Source organism: Anastrepha ludens, chromosome 5 (assembly GCF_028408465.1).
Source record: "Anastrepha ludens isolate Willacy chromosome 5, idAnaLude1.1, whole genome shotgun sequence".
NCBI lineage: Eukaryota > Metazoa > Arthropoda > Insecta > Diptera > Tephritidae > Anastrepha > Anastrepha ludens.
Genome location: NC_071501.1, coordinates 73,491,465 through 73,511,131, shown reverse-complemented (window position 1 = coordinate 73,511,131; position 19,667 = coordinate 73,491,465). Strand labels below are relative to the sequence as shown.

Below are 19,667 nucleotides of genomic sequence, written 5' to 3'. Positions count from 1 at the left end.
TTTTCTCAAAGTAGTTTCGCATTGTAGTAACTTTTGCACATGAATTAAAAAAATGTATGCTTGTCTTAGACAAAAAGACAAACAGATTGAAAACATTTTAAATTTTATAAAATAAAACCTAAATCATTTAACTAATTTTATTTAAAAAAAATTTCAAATGGAGGGAACTGCGTATTGTTCTTAAGTATTTTTTAATGCCTGTATATATAAATATTTTTTTACAATTTATGAATTTTTCCAATCAATTTCTTAATATCCACACAAAAAACCAGGTGGCAACACCAGCAAAAAATATATTTTCTATTGAAATGTGTTCAAAATCCTTTTATTTGATAACTAAATTCTACTATTCAACTCAGATTTGTGATAAATTGCTACTTTGCAATAAAATTCAGGTGACAGCGCTGTTTTTTGAATAAACTTTTCTTCAAAAATGTTTGTCTTGACACTCATGTCTTAATACTTATGTCTATTTTTTAATATAATTAATATATTTATTTTTTAATAAAAACAGGTGGTGAATCCAGCCAAAATACACCCCAACCTTCCACGGCCCATAGGCTTTCCATAGGGGGGGGGGTAAGAAATGTGAAATGGTGGAGTAGTTTTTGAGTGTTGCTCTTTCGAAGAAATTTGACGATTTCCTACGCTTTGTGAATATATTTAAATTTGTACTGCTTTTTCTACTACTTTATACTTTCGACTAACAACGCTATGATTTTATTAAACAAAAGCAATTTTTTTTTTTTATAGAGTTAACATTTTGTTGCTCGCCCATTATTCTGAAACACTGCTGTACACCTGTGGAATGTCGACACAATTAATTTTTTTACAGCCGTTCTCCCTCTTCCTCTGATTCTTTTCACTTCAAACGCTCCAAAAGAGACTCAATGGCGTTCAAGCCGGGACTACTTTCTTCCATACATTTTTTGTTTATTTCGGGTCATTATAATGCTGTTATCTTTATAATAATGGAGCATTATTTGACCAGTATATACAGCTGCCGTTGTCGAAAAAGTTATTGCGTGAGGAAGTGCGTAGGCTCAAGTTTCCTTGCCATGAAAAAGCTCCTCATAAAAAATGTCTGCCGTTTAGAGTCGACTTAAAAGTGAAGGTTCCTCAATTTGCGCACTAACATCAATACGCACTCCACAAATAGGAAAAGGGGCTCGGTCAAGCACCAAAAAAGGGTGTGAGCGCCAATTTTGTACTGTTAAATTTTTTATTAAAATTTCTTCAATTCGTTTTTCGTTTATCCGCAATTGTTCCGTAATTAAAATATTTGATTTTGTCTCACTGATAAATTTTCGACTTTTTGATATTTCCTTCGGCCACTATCATCACTGGGCGACCCAGCGAGGGACGGGTGTTAAGAATAACGAGTTGATAGGCCATAGTTAAGCACCTTTAAACGTAATATTATCAGTCGCTTCAGCCGAAGAGCACTCTTTTCCATTTTTTAATATTACTGACGGTGTTTTCTTGTGAACACTAATCGTTTTTATCAATTTCATTCTGGTCAGAGGCTTTCTCGAAAAATGCTTTCAATCAGTCGGTTTTCTCACAAACGGAAATTGCGGACATTTTTCGCATCAGTATTATTATTAATTGTTGCAGTATTATTATTAATAATAATACAGTGGTTCGGTTTCCTTCAAAAACGTTGTTCGCCCCGTTGTTCGTTTTCTGCTTCTCTTTCTGTAGATCTTGCCAGTAGTACCGATATCCATCTGGGCCATCCAAATTGGGTTTATTTCATTGCTGATGATTTCAGGTCACGTATGTTCCAAAGGGTTTTTCAAATTTATGACTTGATGTTTTGATTTTAAAGGTAGGTTAGAAATGCACTTTTTATATATGTATGTAGGGTTTCCAGAAGACACTGCTCTTTCTCTTAGGCTCTTAGGAATTCTGCTTATTGCTTTAGATGAAGAAGCTCCAGTGGCATACAATTCTCTAAATGCAGCACGTTTTTATGTCAGAGAAATTTTGGAAGAGCGTTCTGTGTTTCTAGTCTGAATGTAGTTTTCACGCCTGACTCAAAAGTTCTTAAACGAGCACTGTGAGTTATTAATTTCGCAATATTTTTCAAACAGTTTTTAATGTCTATCAATTACTTTCTACATGGCATGATACATGTTTCAGACCACCGTGCCGAAAAAGTGTAAAACTAACAATACAGACTGAACTAAATTGGAAATTTGAAATTGGTAACCAGAAAAAAAAACTAGCTGATGGTATTAAGCTTTTCATTTATTATAAGGGAATGATTAATATATGATTAACAATATCAATAAAAAACACACCTCACAAAAAAAAAAACATTACCGGTACTGAGTGCAACTACTGCTTGAATTTATAATTATTCGAGACATTTGCAAATTCACTGTTTTGCTTAAATACCGGAAAATTGCTATTGAATAACAACTCCTAATCAGTGTAAATATCCTTTACAGGCATATCAATTATTTATCAAAAAAATCTATACATGTAAATGCTTTAAGACTAAAAAGAATTCATTGAGTTTAAAATTATTCACAACACTGTAGAAGTGACATGCGTTTTGAATATGATCCAAATCGGACTATAAACACGTTTGTTACAAATATTTCGACCCCAACTCCACCTAGCGGACTCAAGTAAATCTATAAAACATTCCGTATGCCAGAAATAATGCACCAAAATTTCATCAATCGCTTCAGATTTCTTACGAAACACACAAACGCACATCATCTTTTATATAAATACATCCAAAAAAGACTAACAGATACTTTTTTTGTATGTGTAGCACTTGAACTGAATAACAGAAGTAACCACCAGCACGTCGTTGTTAATTAGTTGGCCGTAGCTGTGTGAACATGCACACTAAAAGGCTGCGTGATTGGCAATCTTCACTACACCTTACCCTCATCTGCGATCCGAAAACTGATTTGCTGCCACTTTTCCCCCTTCAAGATAAAATGATTCATGACTGCTTTGTTGTTTAGTTATATACCCATACGAGTACAACAAATAGACCGAAATATCTGTGCGTTGCAACAGGTGAGTAAGGCAACTAAACAATTTTGGAAGTGCTGCCTTTAAAAAGTAAGAAGAATAGAAATATTCTTAAAAAAGTTTTGAAGACGTGTTTAAAAATATGAATTTAAGCGGAGATTATTTTAGCATTTAAATACCATTTCTGAAAATACGAACAGTCACAGAAACTAGGGATCTGACAAAAATTTGTTTTGGTGATTAATTTTTTTATTATTTAACCCGTTGGACATCTTAAAACCTTTGTTGGAGCGCCCGTGTCTGGCCACTTTTTCGTCCTGTTCGAGGATCCTTTTTAAAAGGTTATATCCATAAATCGGTAGAAACTTAAATTTTAGAAAGCTAAAGCTAAAGCTGTTAAATTCAATTCAGAAATATGCTAAAAATGAAAAGGCGAGTCTGGCCAGATGCGAGTGCCCAATAGGTGATTTTAATGAGATCTCTACCTCTAACGTGCTAGATTTCTCATTTTCTGAGAAAGAATTTTCTGTACTAATGAACTCTTATCTTTTAGTTAGTTAGAGGTAAGCTTGTATATTTTAATTAGATGTAAGTTTGTAATTGAATTTCCATATATTTTTATTATTATTTATAGATTTAGTGATCAACTTGAAATTATGTTTTCTTTACTTCTTTAAATAAATAAATTAATTATGCTAATAATGCTTTTCCTGAATTATACTCATTTTACTATATTTATTAACCAAAAGACAATTATAATGCAATATTATTTTATATCATTTATATGTTTACATTTGGTATTTTGTTTACTCTTGCTCTTTTTACCAAAGACAAAAATCGGTTTTGCTCTTTCGTTGACAAAAAAATGTTTTACACGTTATATAATTATGTTCTAGTTCTTTTCCAACTCATCCGAATTTTTTATTCTCGATCCAAATTGAGCTTGATTTTTGATCTACTAAAGCTAGCACTTCATATTTCGTGGGTCCAGTTACTAACACTAAAATTAGATAAATAGCTACTTGAGCTATGAAACGAACTAGTTTGCGATCAAACCAGTTACTTTTGAACAAAGTAAAGTAAATTAGGGCGAATCCGGTTCCTACTACAGAACTAGTACAACTCAAATGACTAGCGCATTATTCAGAAACGATGTAGTGTGCTAACACATATTTATTGGCTGCTCGGAAATTTCTTTCCAGACGCCTAAATTTTGAAACTTCCTTTATTTTTCTAACTTCAGAGATCTTCACAGAAGTGACTTTAGTTTCTATTTCATATATTTACTTAAAAGTAATTCGCATAAAAGGCTTACAATTAAACTGGTGCCCCTGTACTGAAAAAGTAAAATCGTGTATTTGCGAGTAGGGATACTTAAATTTTTTTTAAAATAAATCCGGTTCTCCTACGAATTGAACATTGTAGAAAATCATTTGATAATATTGCCCCCTGGATTGTTGTCAGAGAAATGAAATCTTGAAAATTCTCTATCATGACTTTCTACAAAGGACACAGACAGCTGACTGGCTAACGAGTTCAAGCTTAATTTTCTTCTTTACATTATTTTTCTATTCAATGGATGCACTTCAAATATACATAAATAGCCCGAAGTCAGCTTATGTGCACTAAAATGTGCATTACGCATATAAGAATAGTAAGTATGTGCACGACTCTGATAAATGACAGTTAAACTTTCTCTATGACTTTGTATCGGAATGGTCCAAGAATGCGGAGGAGTAAGAAATATGATGATAACACACAAACCTCACATCTGACTAAAATAAGTATAAGTAGTGGATCATACAGTCTGTTCAACAAGTAATAAAATTATTTGAGGGAAAATCATTTTTGCTTTAGTCACTGGCATTTTTGCCACTAAAACGTTTCGAAGCAGCCTTGCTAATAAAACACCCCAAATTTGGGTGTTCAAAAAAGACTTAACGGGCAGCTCGAAAGGTGAGAGGATATAATGTGCCTCCGAGGAAAATAGCGCTGTTTTAAATGCAATATGTACATATGTATGTGGGCTGTGAAAAAAAAACATATTTCCGAAAGCAATCAAACAATTCTTACAAATATGTACTATAGACACCACGTTTTTCATCGAACACACTATACATATGTATATAGGCATATATGTACGTGCATATAAAGAGTATTGTTTTTTTATTGCAAAGCAACTGAAGTGTGAGGGGAATTCTTTCTCTCCCATTGCAGCAATCGCATGAAATACTTTCGATTTCGAATCAAATGTCTTCAGCATTAATGACTGTATACTTGTATGCACATACACACATACTCTTGTAAGTGCAAGCAGTTTAAAATGGGGAAATGAGTGTAAACGGAAACTGATATATGAGCGTAGAAATAATATTATTTGTATAATAAATTAAATTGTGCATTTATTTATGTAGATTCATATACATATCTGTAAAATAATTTTCCATTGCTATTTTCCAGCTGTTGTGCAGTCTTAAGCAGAATTATTGTCTGAAAGAATAGCTTTGGCATGGCATTTCAGGCGCACAAACGAGAAATTATTAAAATATGGGATGAGTCAAGCGGAACAATTATAGTAATGAATCATGATGTTGAATTTAAAATAAAACAACACAAACAACCGACACCTAAAACAAGATAACGATTTATCGATAACAAAGTGTTAACGAATTCCAGAGCATCTGGTAGCACTGAGAGTAAAGCGGCTGTTGACATTTACAGCAAATGTAGAATTATTCCAGTTTGTTGTGCACAATGCACTAAAAGAGGAAACACTTGCAGATTTTTACATTTATTCAACTTCATTTTCATCATTATGATATTTTTTTTAAAGTAGATACATTAGTATTTCAGGGCGCTACGATTGATGGTGGAATTGTCTTCTCAGTAGCCGAGGTAGTGCAACTTCCCAGCGAAAAGAGCCGCATGCCGGAAAGGATGATTGCTGATGGCAGTTGTGAAACAAGCAAAAGGAAAGTGAAAAAATGAATCAACATTTTAACTGCAGCCACCACGACCACAACGACAGCGACGATGACAACGAAGCAGCCGACCAAACATAGAGGTCGAACCAGAAATGAATATGCGAAGCGCAGATGTGATAAAAGTAAATGGGAGAAAAATATGTTTTTTTATTCTTTTTTGGATGTCGGAAAAATGCTGTTGCAGTGGGCGCTCCTTTACACTGTAATTTTACGATGACAAAGACACTGGAGAAAAGTATAGTGGAATGGAATGCGAAATTATTTTGGTTTAAGGTGTATCCTCGTAGGGTTCGAATGCAGGCACATTTGTTGGCAATTATGTTGAAAAATGGTTCGATTTGTGCAATGATTGAGATCATGCTATCGAGTCTTGAGCACATATGCATGCGTATACATATCAAAGACGGTCATGGTCGATCGAATTACATCTTAGCTAGATATCTCACTCGTTTTAACTACTGATACTCTCTAGTTTTAATCTATATGTATACCTACTTATTGGCAAACAAAAGTTCGTAACGAAATAAGAAGCTGCGTATCACCTCTGCAGCGCATCAATAGCAGCAGTTTATCACAAAATTATGTAAATAAAAAATAAATTCAGATTCAGCTTTCATTTGCTTGATTCATTCAAAATCGGAAAAGTATACCCTTGAACTATTGAAGTTTTCTCAACGGCTCTGTGCATGGTATTGTAGTTGAAGTATTGCCGAAGTTACCGTTTCTACTTATTCCTTATTTCACATTTCGCTTTTACGTCAAACGAAAGGTAAGGCAACAACACAAAAAAGGGCATCGACGCAACTTTTTGACAATTCCAAATGGTTTTCCAATTGTAATTTGCACATATTTGTCGGTAAACACTAATTTCACAACTTTTTTCGTTTACAAAACAAAAGCCGCATGAAAGACGATAACTACTCGTACTTTTGGTTGTGGTAAACAGATATATCTGTAGTAAATTGTATATATACTCGCAGCGACTTTAACGGCTGTGCACTCGGTGTTGTGCAAAAATTGCATTTTTTTATGATATTTCTACTTATTTCTTCACTTTTCTACATTTTTCATATTCCAATAGCTGAAATGAGCACGGAAATAATCAAAAAAAACAGAAGCCGAAACAGAAAACAGCAGCGTTTACCGCAGCACTAGTACTGCTGTTGTCAGCTTCGAACTTTTCTCGGTTCATAATCAAAGACAGCAGGCAACACACATTCACATCGATTAGTTGCACTAATTTTCTTAACATTTTACGCATTTACAAACACGACATACACTTAGAAAACATTTCCATACTCTAATTGGTACAATGCTAAATACTTTTTAGCTATTAACGCCATTATACACCACATATTTGAACCGCAATTTAGCGAAATTTTTCGCGAAAATTTCATTTTTGCCAATCGAATCGACAACGAAGTGGAAATGACACACGAAAAAAAAATTGTGACAGTTGCTGCAGCGCTGCGTAATCGTCGTTTTCGCTGTAGTCGCCACAAACGGATAACCAACGAATAGTGGCATGAAGAGGAAGCGTAAAATAGACAGCGAGCACAGCGAGGCAGTAGAGACGAGCTGAACGAGCGATCTACGAACAGCGCGCGAAACGGACGAAGAGCGCATACAGCAGCGTCTCAGCAGCAGCGGCTATGCGCACACACACACAACGGAACACACTTTGCTCTAGCAAAACGTAGCAAAACTATGATAACCACATTTAATTATAAACTTTTTACACAATTTCGAAAGCGTGGATTAGTATTTACTTATCGTATCGTATTTCCGTACTTTATTTTGCACAATTAATGTTGTTTCAGCGATGCGTAAATCCACAACCATTTGCAAAAACTCTTTTAACAACGAACATAACTGACGACTGCGAACGAACGAACTAATGTACGAACGTCAAAAAGCATACACAAGGCAAATGAATATGAGAAGGAACGGAAAGATTAGAGTATTTCAGATTATTGAGGGATCTTGTTTCGCGGTTGATCCAGTAGATGGCACTGATCATACATCATCAATAAATAATGTTGTTAAAGTAGTGCTTGTGACGTTCGAAATGGATAAATGTTAAAGGTTTGAAACTCTGCTGCATAATTAAGCCGTCAAAATTGTTTGCTACTTCAAAAGTATTTCCTAGAAAGAATTCATAATATATATATAAACATACATATATTTGGCGCGTGCACCCTTTTTGGGAGTTCGGCCGAGCTCCTCCTCCTATTTGTGGTCTGCGTCTTGTTGTTGTTCCACAAATGGGGAGACCTACAGTTTCAAACCGACTCCGAACGGAAGATATTTTTATGAGGAGCTTCTTCATGGCAGAAATACACTCGGAGGTTTGCCATTGCCTGCCGAGGGGCGACCGCTATTAGAAAAATGTTTTTCCTCATTTTGGGCTTTTACCGAGATTCGAACCTAAGTTCTCTCTGTGAATTCCGAATGGTAATCACGCACCAACCCACTCGGCTGCGGCGGCCGTCGAAATAGAATACTAAAATTAACCTATCCGTTTGCCCTGTTGAAGTAAGTTCGACTAAATGCAACCTTGATAATTAGATGTGTATAAAGTTTATTTACATTTTTATTTGTTTTAGATTAATGTCGGTAAATTTTTATTTACCAAATCAGTAATTCAATTAATAGTACAGCTGGCCGCAAATAATGGGCAGTTGGCAGAAATCCGATAGATCAATTAATCGTAATTAATTACAGCCGTACTTCTTAGCATCCAACCTCCAAAAAATACTCGAAATCGGTTATATAAACAGTTGCTCAATTGAGTTTCATTTTAATTGTGCATCCAATAGTTTGACGATTAGCCAAGGGCCCATTCACAAAAGTATATACTTTTTATCTTGTGGCATTGACAGACGGTGCCGTTAATCCGGACGCTGGGGCAGTTAATCTGATTAAAATTGTAGTGTGACAGATGGTTGTTAGTGATATTGGATAGCTTATGCTTCATTAGAAAGTTTGTCAGTAAAATATGGGCCGCAGGCAACAAATATCGGTATTACCTCATACTGAAAAATTATTATTTATTAAAAAAATAATCTTGAACTGCTCCGAAATATCAAAACAATCAATGCAATTTCGAACGTGTTAGTGTAAACTTGCATTGCATCCAGTTTTGATCCTTTTATTCACAATAGATATTAACTGTCGTTTGTCGACAGTGCCTAGATTGCACTTAATTCCTGAGATAATTTTAAATTAAGTCGTTAACCCCGATTAACGAAACTATCTGTATATGCTATTACGATGCTATGATATTAATTAGATCTTTTACATGTAGTAAAGGGCTTTCAATAAGGCCATTTTTTGTGTCTGCTTGCCCCCTAATTTCTTAAAATTCTTTTGCAGTCTGCATGCAAAAGATACAGCTTATATTCAACGCGTTTTATTTGACCATCATCCTAAGCTTTTATATTGGCTTGTGAAAGACTTCTCGGCTTGTATATAAAACTAGGAGTATCGTCAGTTCCAAAGGTGTTTCTATTAAAAGTGGCACCAATTTGCCAAAGAAAAATTAGAATATGTTCACAATGGATTCATAGTGGATAGATTTTGACAGCTGAAAGAAAAGAAAACAAAAAAAAAACAAGATAGAGGTTCAACAACATAGAGGATTCCACTGTTAGAATTTAGAAAAATAGCTGCTAAATTGTGTGAGTTCGTTTGACAAATTTTTTTTTTCAAAATTGTATAAAAATAAATATATTTATGGTGGCTTTGGGACTATTTAGAAAAACATATAATAAATTTCATGCCATTCTTCTTCTTCTTAATTGGCGCTATAACCGCTTACGCGATTTTGGCCGAGTTTAACAAAGCGCGCCAGTCGTTTCTTTCTCGTGCTAACCGGAGCCAGTTGGACACACCAAGTGAAGCCAAGTCCTTCTCCACCTGATCTTTCCAACGCAGAGGAGGCCGCCCTCTTCCTCTGCTACCACCAGCTGGTACCGCATCGAATACTTTCAAAGCCGGAGCGTTTGTATCCATTCGGACGACATGACCCAGCCAACGTAGCCGCTGGATCTTTATTCGCTGCGCTATGTCTATGTCGTCGTAAAGCTCATACAGCTCATCGTTCCATCGTCTGCGATATTCGCTGTTGCCAACGTGCAAAGGTCCAAAAATCTTACGCAGAATCTTTCTCTCGAGCACTCCAAGCGTCGCTTCATCGGATGTTGTCATCGTCCAAGCTTCTGCGCCATACGTTAGGACGGGCATGATGAGAGTCTTGTAGAGTGTTAGTTTTGTTCGTCGAGAGAGGACTTTACTACTCAATTGCCTACTTAGTCAAAAGTAGCACTTGTTGGCAAGAGAGATTCTACGTTGGATTTCAAGGCTGACATTGTTATCGGTGTTAATGCTGGTTCCTAAATAGACGAAGTCTTTTACAACCTCAAAATTATAACTGTCAACAGTGACGTGGGTGCCGATACGCGAGTGCGCCGACTGTTTGTTTGAAGACAGGAGGTACTTCGTTTTGTCCTCGTTCACCACCAGACCCATTCGCTTTGCCTCTTTATCCAGTTTGGAGAAGGCAGAACTAACAGCGCGGTTGTTAAGGCCGATGATGTCAATATCATCGGCATACGCCAGCAATTGTACGCTCTTATAAAAAATTGTGCCTGAGCGATTAAGTTCTGCGGCTCGCACGATGCTCTCCAACATCAGGTTAAAGAAGTCACACGACAGGGAGTCACCCTGTCTGAAACCTCGTTTGGTATCAAACGGCTCGGAGAGGTCCTTTCCAATTCTGACGGCGCTGTTGGTGTTGAGCAACGTCATCTTACATAGCCGTATTAGTTTTGCGGGGATACCAAATTCAGAAATCGCGGCATACAGGTAACTCCTTTCCGTACTGTCGAATGCAGCTTTGAAGTCGACGAAAAGATGGTGTGTGTCGATTCTCCTTTCATGGGTCTTTTCCAAGATTTGGCGTATTGAGAATATTTGGTCGATGGTAGACTTTCCAGGTCTGAAGCCACACTGATAAGGTCCAATCAGTTGGTTGACGGTGGGCTTCAGCCTTTCACACAATACGCTCGCTAGAACCTTATAGGCGATATTTAGAAGACTAATCCCGCGGTAATTGGCACAAATTGCAGGATCGCCCTTCTTATGGATTGGGCAGAGCACACTTAAATTCCAATCGGCAGGCATGCTTTCATCCGACCATATTTTGCATAGGAGCTGATGCATGCACCTTACCAGCTCCTCGCCGCCATGTTTGAATAGCTCAGCCGGCAGTCCGTCGGCGCCCGCGGCTTTGTTGTTCTTTAGCCGCGTTATCGCTATTCTCACCTCGTCATGATCGGGTAGCGGAACGACAATTCCGTCGTCAACGATTGGGGTATCGGGATCTTCACTTTCTCGGTGACATGCGCAGCTGTCACTGTTTAATAGGTTCGAGAAGTGTTCCCTCCATAATTTAAGATTGCTCTGTACGTCGGTCACCAGTTCGCCGTCTTTGTTCTTACAGGAAAACGCCCCGGTCTTAAAACCTTCTGTAAGCCGCCGAACTTTCTGGTAGAATTTTCGGGCGTTGTTCCTGTTGGCCAGCATCTCAAGCTCTTCGCACTCACGTATTTCGGCCTCTCGTTTCTTCTGTCGGATAATACGTCTCTCTTCCTTTTTCAGCTCTCTGTAGCGATCCCACATGGCTCGCGTTGCGCCCGATCGCAGCGTAGCTCTATAGGCGGCATCCTTTCTTTCTGCGGCAGCATGACATTCCTCGTCGTACCAATTGTTTTTTCGGGCTCGCCGGAATCCGATTTCTTCTTCGGCGGCGGTACGTAGAGAACGAGAAATGTTGCTCCATTGTTCGTGGATGCCGGTTTGTTGGGCAGTACTCTCTGAGAGCAGGAGTGAGAGTCGAGTGGCGAATCTTCTGGCTGTCTGTTGTGATTACAGCTTTTCGAGGTCGAACATTCTTTGCGTAGGTAGATGCACGTTTTTTGCTGCACAGAGGCGCGTGCGCAGTTTGGCTGCAACAAGGTAGTGATCCGAGTCAATGTTGGGTCCTCGGATCGTACGTACATCTAATACACTAGAAGCGTGTCTTCCATCTATCACAACATGATCGATCTGGTTTCGTGTTTTTCGATCAGGGGACAGCCAGGTAGCTTGGTGTATCTTTTTATGCTGGAATCTGGTGCTGCAGACTACCATGTTTCGGGCCCCGGCGAAGTCGATCAGCCTCTGTCCGTTACCGGATGTTTCGTTGTGTAGGCTGAATTTTCCGACTGTGGGACCAAAAATTCCCTCCTTGCCCACCCTGGCGTTGAAGTCGCCAAGCACGATTTTTATGTCGTGGCGGGGGCAGCGCTCATAAGAACGTTCCAGGCGCTCATAGAAAGAATCTTTGGTCGCATCGTCCTTCTCTTCCGTCGGGGCGTGGGCGCAAATTAGCGATATGTTAAAAAAACGGGCTTTGATGCGGATTGTTGCGAGACGCTCGTCCACCGGAGTGAACGACAGTACTTGGCGACGAAGTCTCTCTCCCACAACAAATCCGACACCAAATTTGCGCTCCTTTACATGGCAGCTGTAGTAGACGTCGCAAGGTCCTATGGTTTTCTTTCCTTGCCCCGTCCATCGCATCTCTTGGATGGCAGTGATGTCAGCCTTTACTCTCACGAGGACATCAACCAGCCGGGCAGAGGCACCCTCCCCATTAAGGGACCGGACATTCCAGGTGCATGCCCTCAAATCATAGTCCTTAGTTCGTTTGCAGGGGTCGTCATCAGTATAGGGAGGTCTCATCCGAGGCTTTTTTAAAGTTTTCATTGGGGGCGATTTTTAAGTGGCGGGTCCCAAACCCAACGCACAACCAGCTATCCTGGAATGTTTCGCCTTCTCACTTTAGCTCACTCCCGAACGGGTGTTCGGAAGCTACCCAGAGGATACGTGGGCTAATCCCGGCCGTTGTGAGCTGCTTGAACCATATGTAGAAGAATCGTCCTGGCCACTCCCAAGTGAATGGCGATCAGTAACTTTCCCCACTTGCGTGGACTTCTACACATGGAACCATCCTCCTTCATGCCATTACAATTCGAATATTATAAAAAACTGTTAAAAAATCGTTGTTCACTTAGTAAGTTGACACTTAACAAAGTTGTAAGTTCAATTAAGCTTGCAAAGTATGCTTCAGTAAGAATTATCCAGTAACTTGCCAGCAGCTAATTTTCTAGGTATCTGAAAATTTTCACACTCAGAGTTGAAAATATTCAAGGTACGCAATTCAAAAAAGCTTAGCTAGAAAATTGCAAATTATACTACGATCTAAGTATTGCTGCATACTTTTCTAATATTATCTATCTTACATTAAATCTCGCTAAATAAACTTTTTCACTACAGATTTTCCAAAATTCACCTTTTTATTTGTTTATTGTATGAAGGTGTGCCTGGTAAATTCTTACAAATAAAAATTCACATATACAGTAAAAATTTGCAATCTCCGCTAGAAGTAAACTGTCAGGTCGTTCTCTCAATTTCCCCTTCGTTGCAAGTTGTTGTAACAATTGTTATGAATTTTCGCGTACGTGAACAGAACTATAATCCAAATGGTTCCTGTTACTGCATTGCCGACTCTCTCCAGTGCTTTAGGTTATTTCATCATTTAGATAGCAATTTAGTCGAACTTGCATACTCCCTTAATAAAAGATGGGATAAATATTGTGCCTCTTCTTTTCGCCAAGAGTTAGCAAGTGGCGAATAAATGAAGCAACTGGTACAAACGGACATATGTCGGCAGCGCGGGAAGAGAGCCGCCTTAAATTACATATGCTTGTAAGGCAGTGCGGCCTAATGCGCTATAGGCATACCCGCAGCGGTGAATCTCAATCAATAACTTTGTTGTTGCTTTCGCATGCAAATTTATCGTCAAGTTAATCGAGCCTAAAGATAGCGAGCGGGGAAATGGTGAACAGACATTGTTCTTCCTCCTCCATACATTTATTTTGCTGTAAATGATTAAGATATATTTTAATAAACTCTAAGGGTGTGTGCGAGCTCCCCTAATTTTTAGTACCCCAATTAATATTCCATTGAAAGCTCCAGCACTGCATCAATTTAGGAAAATAGCAGCTAAAGTGGCGATAGCAGGTTCGTTTGGCAACCTAAGTTGTCTGTTTTCAAGTTTAAATTTGTTTGCTATTATCAAATATACAAATATAAAATGAATAAATTTGTGTTGGCTTTGAGGCTATTTCGCATTATTATAAATTTTACGCCACTGCTTAACGCTCGCTCTAACAGAGTTGACAGTTTAATTTAGGTTGAAATGTATGCTCAAAAATAATCGAAATTGTTCATATTCACTGCATTGCCGACACTTTAAACTGGTTTGGCATTTTTCTCTATGTTATTTAATTGATGTGACTGTATTATCAACACTTATATATGCATTTGCAGTTCTTAACGGCATTGCCAACAAAATGACATTTGAGCCAAGAGAGAAAATATGAAGCTAAATTCGTTTTATTTGACTAAAAATATGTTCACATATGCCTTAATCACCTATAAATGCACCAAATTAATCTACTCGTTCACATATGGCAGATTACCTGGAAAATTGACAATCAGCTGTCAATACTGCTTTGAGAGGTTTTTCTTCATAGAAATTATTTTGGTGGAATATTTCGGTGTATTTGGTTTCTTTGATTATTACTAACGATATGAAGAAAATACAAGGAGAAGGAATAGCTGATTTAATTGCGCAATTAATTGCCTGCTAATAATAAACAGTTGGAGGAAATCCGTATGCGACGTTTACTGCGGTTGCAAAAAATTATGGCAGCAATGCACCCCCCATATATTACATTTTATAATAAGTAATAAGAGGACAAAACGTTTATGGACACACGCTTTTTTCTGTAAAATGAATCCATAATTAATAATATTTATCAAAAATTTTATTAGAATTATGTTTACAGACCTGTTATCTTTGCCGGCATCCATTTTATTTAGTTTTTATTTTGATGTTTCTCCTTACATTCGTAATAATAATTATCGATAACACAGAAAACACAGGGTTGTATGTCGAAAAGTCTTGTTATTATCTAGAATTTTTTTATAATCTGAGATTTTGGGAGAGAAATTTTGTATGGTAAATCGCACTTTTTAATTACGGATTTTGAGTTAAGCGCGAAAAAGTATGTGAACGCATTATAACTAAAGCAAATTAATAGCTTGTGATGGGCAAATAAAAACCGCCTAATATTTACTCACCTCTTCTACTGGACGGCGCATATTTCAGCTTAATTTTTCCTTTTGACGATTCTCCTCTACATAGTTGAAAAATAATCGATAACACAGTGTTAATGCCCCTTATAGGCCTGCCAGAATGAGTGCGTTGTGTCTGTCGTGGCAAAGAGTTCGATTGACACACCGCAAAAAACGTAGATGGATGCCACAATGAAAGTATTGCCATTTACAAACAAATCAGTATTGTATGCTGCATACATTGTTGTTGTGCTAGACTTGCCGTGTGGCAAAAGTAAAGAGTCGTTTCCAAGACTTGGCGTATTGTGAATATCTGGTCAAATGGTGGACTTTCCAGGTGTAAAGCCACACTGATAAGGGCAATCAGTTGGTTGACGGTCGGTTTCAGCTTTTCACACAATACGCTCTCTAGGATTTTATACCCTTCTTATGGATTGGGCAGAGCACACTTAAATTCCAATCGGCAGACATGCTTTCATCTGACCATATTTTGCATAGAAGCTGATGCATGCAACTTACCAGCTCCTCGCCGTCATGTTTGAATGGCTCAGCCGCCAGTCCATCGGTGCCCGCGGCTTTGTAGTTCTTTAGCCACGCCATCGCTATTCTCACCTCGTCATGGTCGGGTAGCGGAACGACAAATCCGTCGTGAACGGTTGGAGTATCGGGATCTTCACATTATCTGTGACATGCCCAGCTGCCACTATTTAACAGGTTTGAGAAGTCTTCCCTCCATAATTTAAGTATGTATGTTCTGGACGTCAGTCACCGATAGTCGTCTTTGTTCTTACAGGAAACCGCCCCGGTCTTAAAACCTTCTGCAAGCTACCGAACTATCTGGTAGAATTTTCGGGCGTTGTTCCTGTTGGCCAGCATCTCAAGCTCATCACACTCCTGTATTTCGGCCTCGCTTTTTTTTTTGAACCCACCTTGGCGTTGAAGTCGCCAAGCATGATTTTTATGTCGTGGCGGGGGCAGCCCTTACAGGAACGTTCCAGGCGCTTATAGAATGAATCTTTGGTCGCATCGACGTTCTCTTTCGTCTAGGCGTGGACGCAAACGAGCGATATGTTGAAAAATCGTGCTTTGATACGAATTATTGTGAGACGTTCGTCCACGGAAGTAAACGACAGTACTTGGTGCCTAAGTATCTCTTTCACAACAAACGTTGCGAGTCCTATACCAAGCGCACAACCAGCTATTCTGGGATGCTTCCCCTCCTCACGTTGGCTCGATCTCGTACGGGTGTTCGGAAGCTACGCGGAGGATACTTGGGCTAATCCGGAAAGTTGTGAACTACTTGAACCGTGTGCAGAAGAATCGCCCTGACCCCTCCCAAGTGAATAGCGATCAGTAACTTTCCTCACTTGCGTGTACTTCTACATATGGAAAGGTACAGATGGCTTACGTCACATCCACATACCAGTTTGGCTTCAGGAAATCCCGCTCAACAGTGGATGCCATCAAATGCGTGGTAGATTTAGCAACAGAAGCCATTGAAGGCAAGAGATGGTGCAGCGGAAAGCGTACTGCGCTGTGGTAGCCCTAGACTTTAGAAACGCTTTTAATACAGCTATCTGGCAGCGTATACTGAAAATCTTTGCAAAAATAGGGTCGCCTAGTTATATTATCCGAATAATTGAGAGCTATTTCACGGACCGTTAACTGCGGTTTAGAAGTGACAAAGGCGCTGGGGAGTATATCGTGACAGCAGGGGTCCCTCAGGGATCCGTTCTGGGTCCACTGCTATGGAACTTAATGTATGACGGGCTCCTAAGACTGGATATGCCCCTAGAACTAAAGTCATTGGATTCGCGGATGACATCGCGGTGGTAATGGTGGCAAAGCAAATCCACGAAATTGAGAGGTTCGCCTACGAATCAGTAAGCAGGTAAGCCTAAGGCTTGGCTAAGGTCTATGAAGTTGGAATTAGCTGAGCATAAGAACGATGTAGTCCTAATAAGCAGCAGAAAGATAGTAGAAACTATAAATGTAAATATTGAGACTGTAACGATTAGTTCAAAACCCGCTATTAAATACCTAGGAGTGATGATTGACAGCCGCTTAAACTTCAAAACGCATTTGGAATGTTCTGCGAAGAAGGCATCGAGTGTGCAGTCCTGTCAGTCGCGAATAATGCCAAACAACGGCGGATCTAGCCACAGCAAAATAACCCTATATAGCAGGGTAGTCACCCCGATTATCTTATATGCCGCACCGATCTGGGCTGACGCACTGAACATAAGTAGCTACACAAAAAAACTGATAGCCGTCTATCGGCTAAGCGCTTTGCGGACTATCCGCGGCTTTCGTACAATTTCGGACGACGCTTCCTTCGTTATAGCCGGTCTAGTCCCCGTAGACATTTTGGCAAAAGAAATGCAGAGAGTGTATTTAAGGCTATCCGAGCCCGACGGTAGAGGAAGTCGTAAAAATATTGCAGAAGGCTATCCGAGCCCGACGGTAGAGGAAGTCGTAAAAATATTGCAGAAGAAAGGCGTCTTCGATCGCCCACTGGCAAGACCCGTGGAACAGATCACCGAAAGGTAGATGGACGCATGGGCTAATACCCATTCTTATGACGTGGTTACAAAGGAACCATGGGAAACAAACGTCCAGCTAACCCAATTCCTTTCAGGGCACGGGGTGTTTCGAAAATACCTCCATAGATTCGGCCATGATAGTTTACCAAACTGCCCAATCTGCACGGAGAGGGAAGAAGACGCTGATCACGTCTTGTTTCAAAGCCCATGCTATGCTCCCGAAACCTGTAGTATATTAAACGGAGAGAACATTATAGATTTTATACTAAAATCGGGTGATAACTCGAAGCGAATATGCGCGAATGTAAAACATATCCACAATCAGACGCGCGGAGGTTCGTAGACGAAATAACTAGTAGCCTATGAGCTAACCAGCCTCGTGAGGTAATTCCTTTTTGGACAGTTCCGCGGGGAGAGGTGTTTAGTACGTAGGTTTAGCTGTGAGGCTACAAGTCGTGAATACTGCTTTGCCTCTCGATCCAGGTCTGGAAACGATTGCGTGCCCGAATCAAATACTCCTTACTCATTTTGATCATAACGGTATTAATTGCAGCCTTCAGAGAAGAAGTGGTGCTATGAGGATACTTATTGGTTTCACACTTAACTAGGCCCGATACGTAGGAATCCAGGGGATTGAGATCTGGGGAGTTAGGCGGCCATTAGTTCGAAGTTATGTGGTCATAGACCACTGCCGGATTGGTATATGGCCATCTGCCATTTCTGCGGTTTGTCTTTTGGCCTGGGTCTTATGGTGTTGTCGTAAATAATATCTTCTAAGTCTGACAAATGCCTTAGCTTCTTCTACCTGCGTTTTAAGCTAGTAAGCCCAGACATCAGTACAATCAATTGCATTAACTTGTCCCTGCTAGCAGGCATTGTCGTGTTTGAAAATGTTTCAATTTGCCAGAGGACTTACGGCGACAGAGCATCGCTCATCATTCCTACTATTTTCTCGATTTGGTGTGAAACTCGCGACAAAGTTGGATTTATACTTCATACCGCAATTTATGGTATATTCTTGTAAGAGCTGCTGCTGCTAATTAACAGAGTTGCATAGTAATTTCAATACCCGGTCCCACTGTTACTGATGTCCGAGCTTCAATCATTGTGATTGCAGATTTGTGCAATGAATGAGTTTATATTTGTTTAGGCCGCACCCTAATATTAAATATAAATTTTTAGCCACCCTAATGGGAACTGCGCCTAGCGTTCCGACTGTTGCTAACCACCGTTTCCAGTCGCTGCAACATGAAGGCCGTTAACCCTGGCATTTCCCCGCCGAACAGTTAAAACGTTTACCGTGTTAAACGTTGTTCGGCGAGGTTACTTTCACTTTAACGTTAACTAAAACTTTCACTTCGATTGTACAATCAGGACCCACCAGACGTGTCAGCCAACAGGTAATATGTTGTAAATTATAAATTACACTAATAATTATATCTAATACGATAATACATATACATATGTACAATAATACGTAGCATTACGGTATTGCATATCTATTTCTATGCACATCTTGCATATATCCATATACATATATTACCAATAAACTTTAAAAGAATATATACTGACACGCTGTGCTTTCTGTTTTTTTTATATAAAATATTTCATCGGAGCGACCGTGGAGGCCCACAGTTCAAACCGCCCATTGCGTCGCATCCGAGCGAATATACAATATTTTTTTTTTTTTAATATTTTGCCGGTAACTTAAACTGCTCTGACTTCCTACTCCTTTCTTTAAGACACCATTTTTCTCTAAGTTAATACTTAGGATCAGGTTTTCTTCCTTGGCTCCTACCGCTTGCCTAAACATTGCCTTTCTCATTTTTTCAGCAGTCAAAATAGAACTTTCGCATTCATTAGCGCCACACTCCCATATTATCTTTAGGCATTACTC

The 19,667-nt window shown here is 39.1% G+C and overlaps 1 protein-coding gene across 21 annotated transcripts in view; it reads right to left on the bottom strand.

Annotated features, from left to right (window-relative positions):
- The window catches only part of LOC128863876 (protein bunched, class 2/F/G isoform-like), a 176,218-nt gene extending 168,322 nt beyond the window's left edge, over window positions 1-7,896 (bottom strand). For 14 of the 21 annotated variants that reach the window (XM_054103275.1, XM_054103258.1, XM_054103256.1 and 11 more), the window contains exon 1: window positions 7,773-7,896. The gene's annotated coding sequence lies outside the window, so the exon portion shown is untranslated. Of the gene's footprint in view, window positions 1-6,908; window positions 7,214-7,259; window positions 7,723-7,750 lie in introns of those variants that run through there. The other 7 variants (XM_054103277.1, XM_054103276.1, XM_054103260.1 and 4 more) reach the window with 6 other exon arrangements.
- Window positions 7,897-19,667: the final 11,771 nt, after the last annotated feature.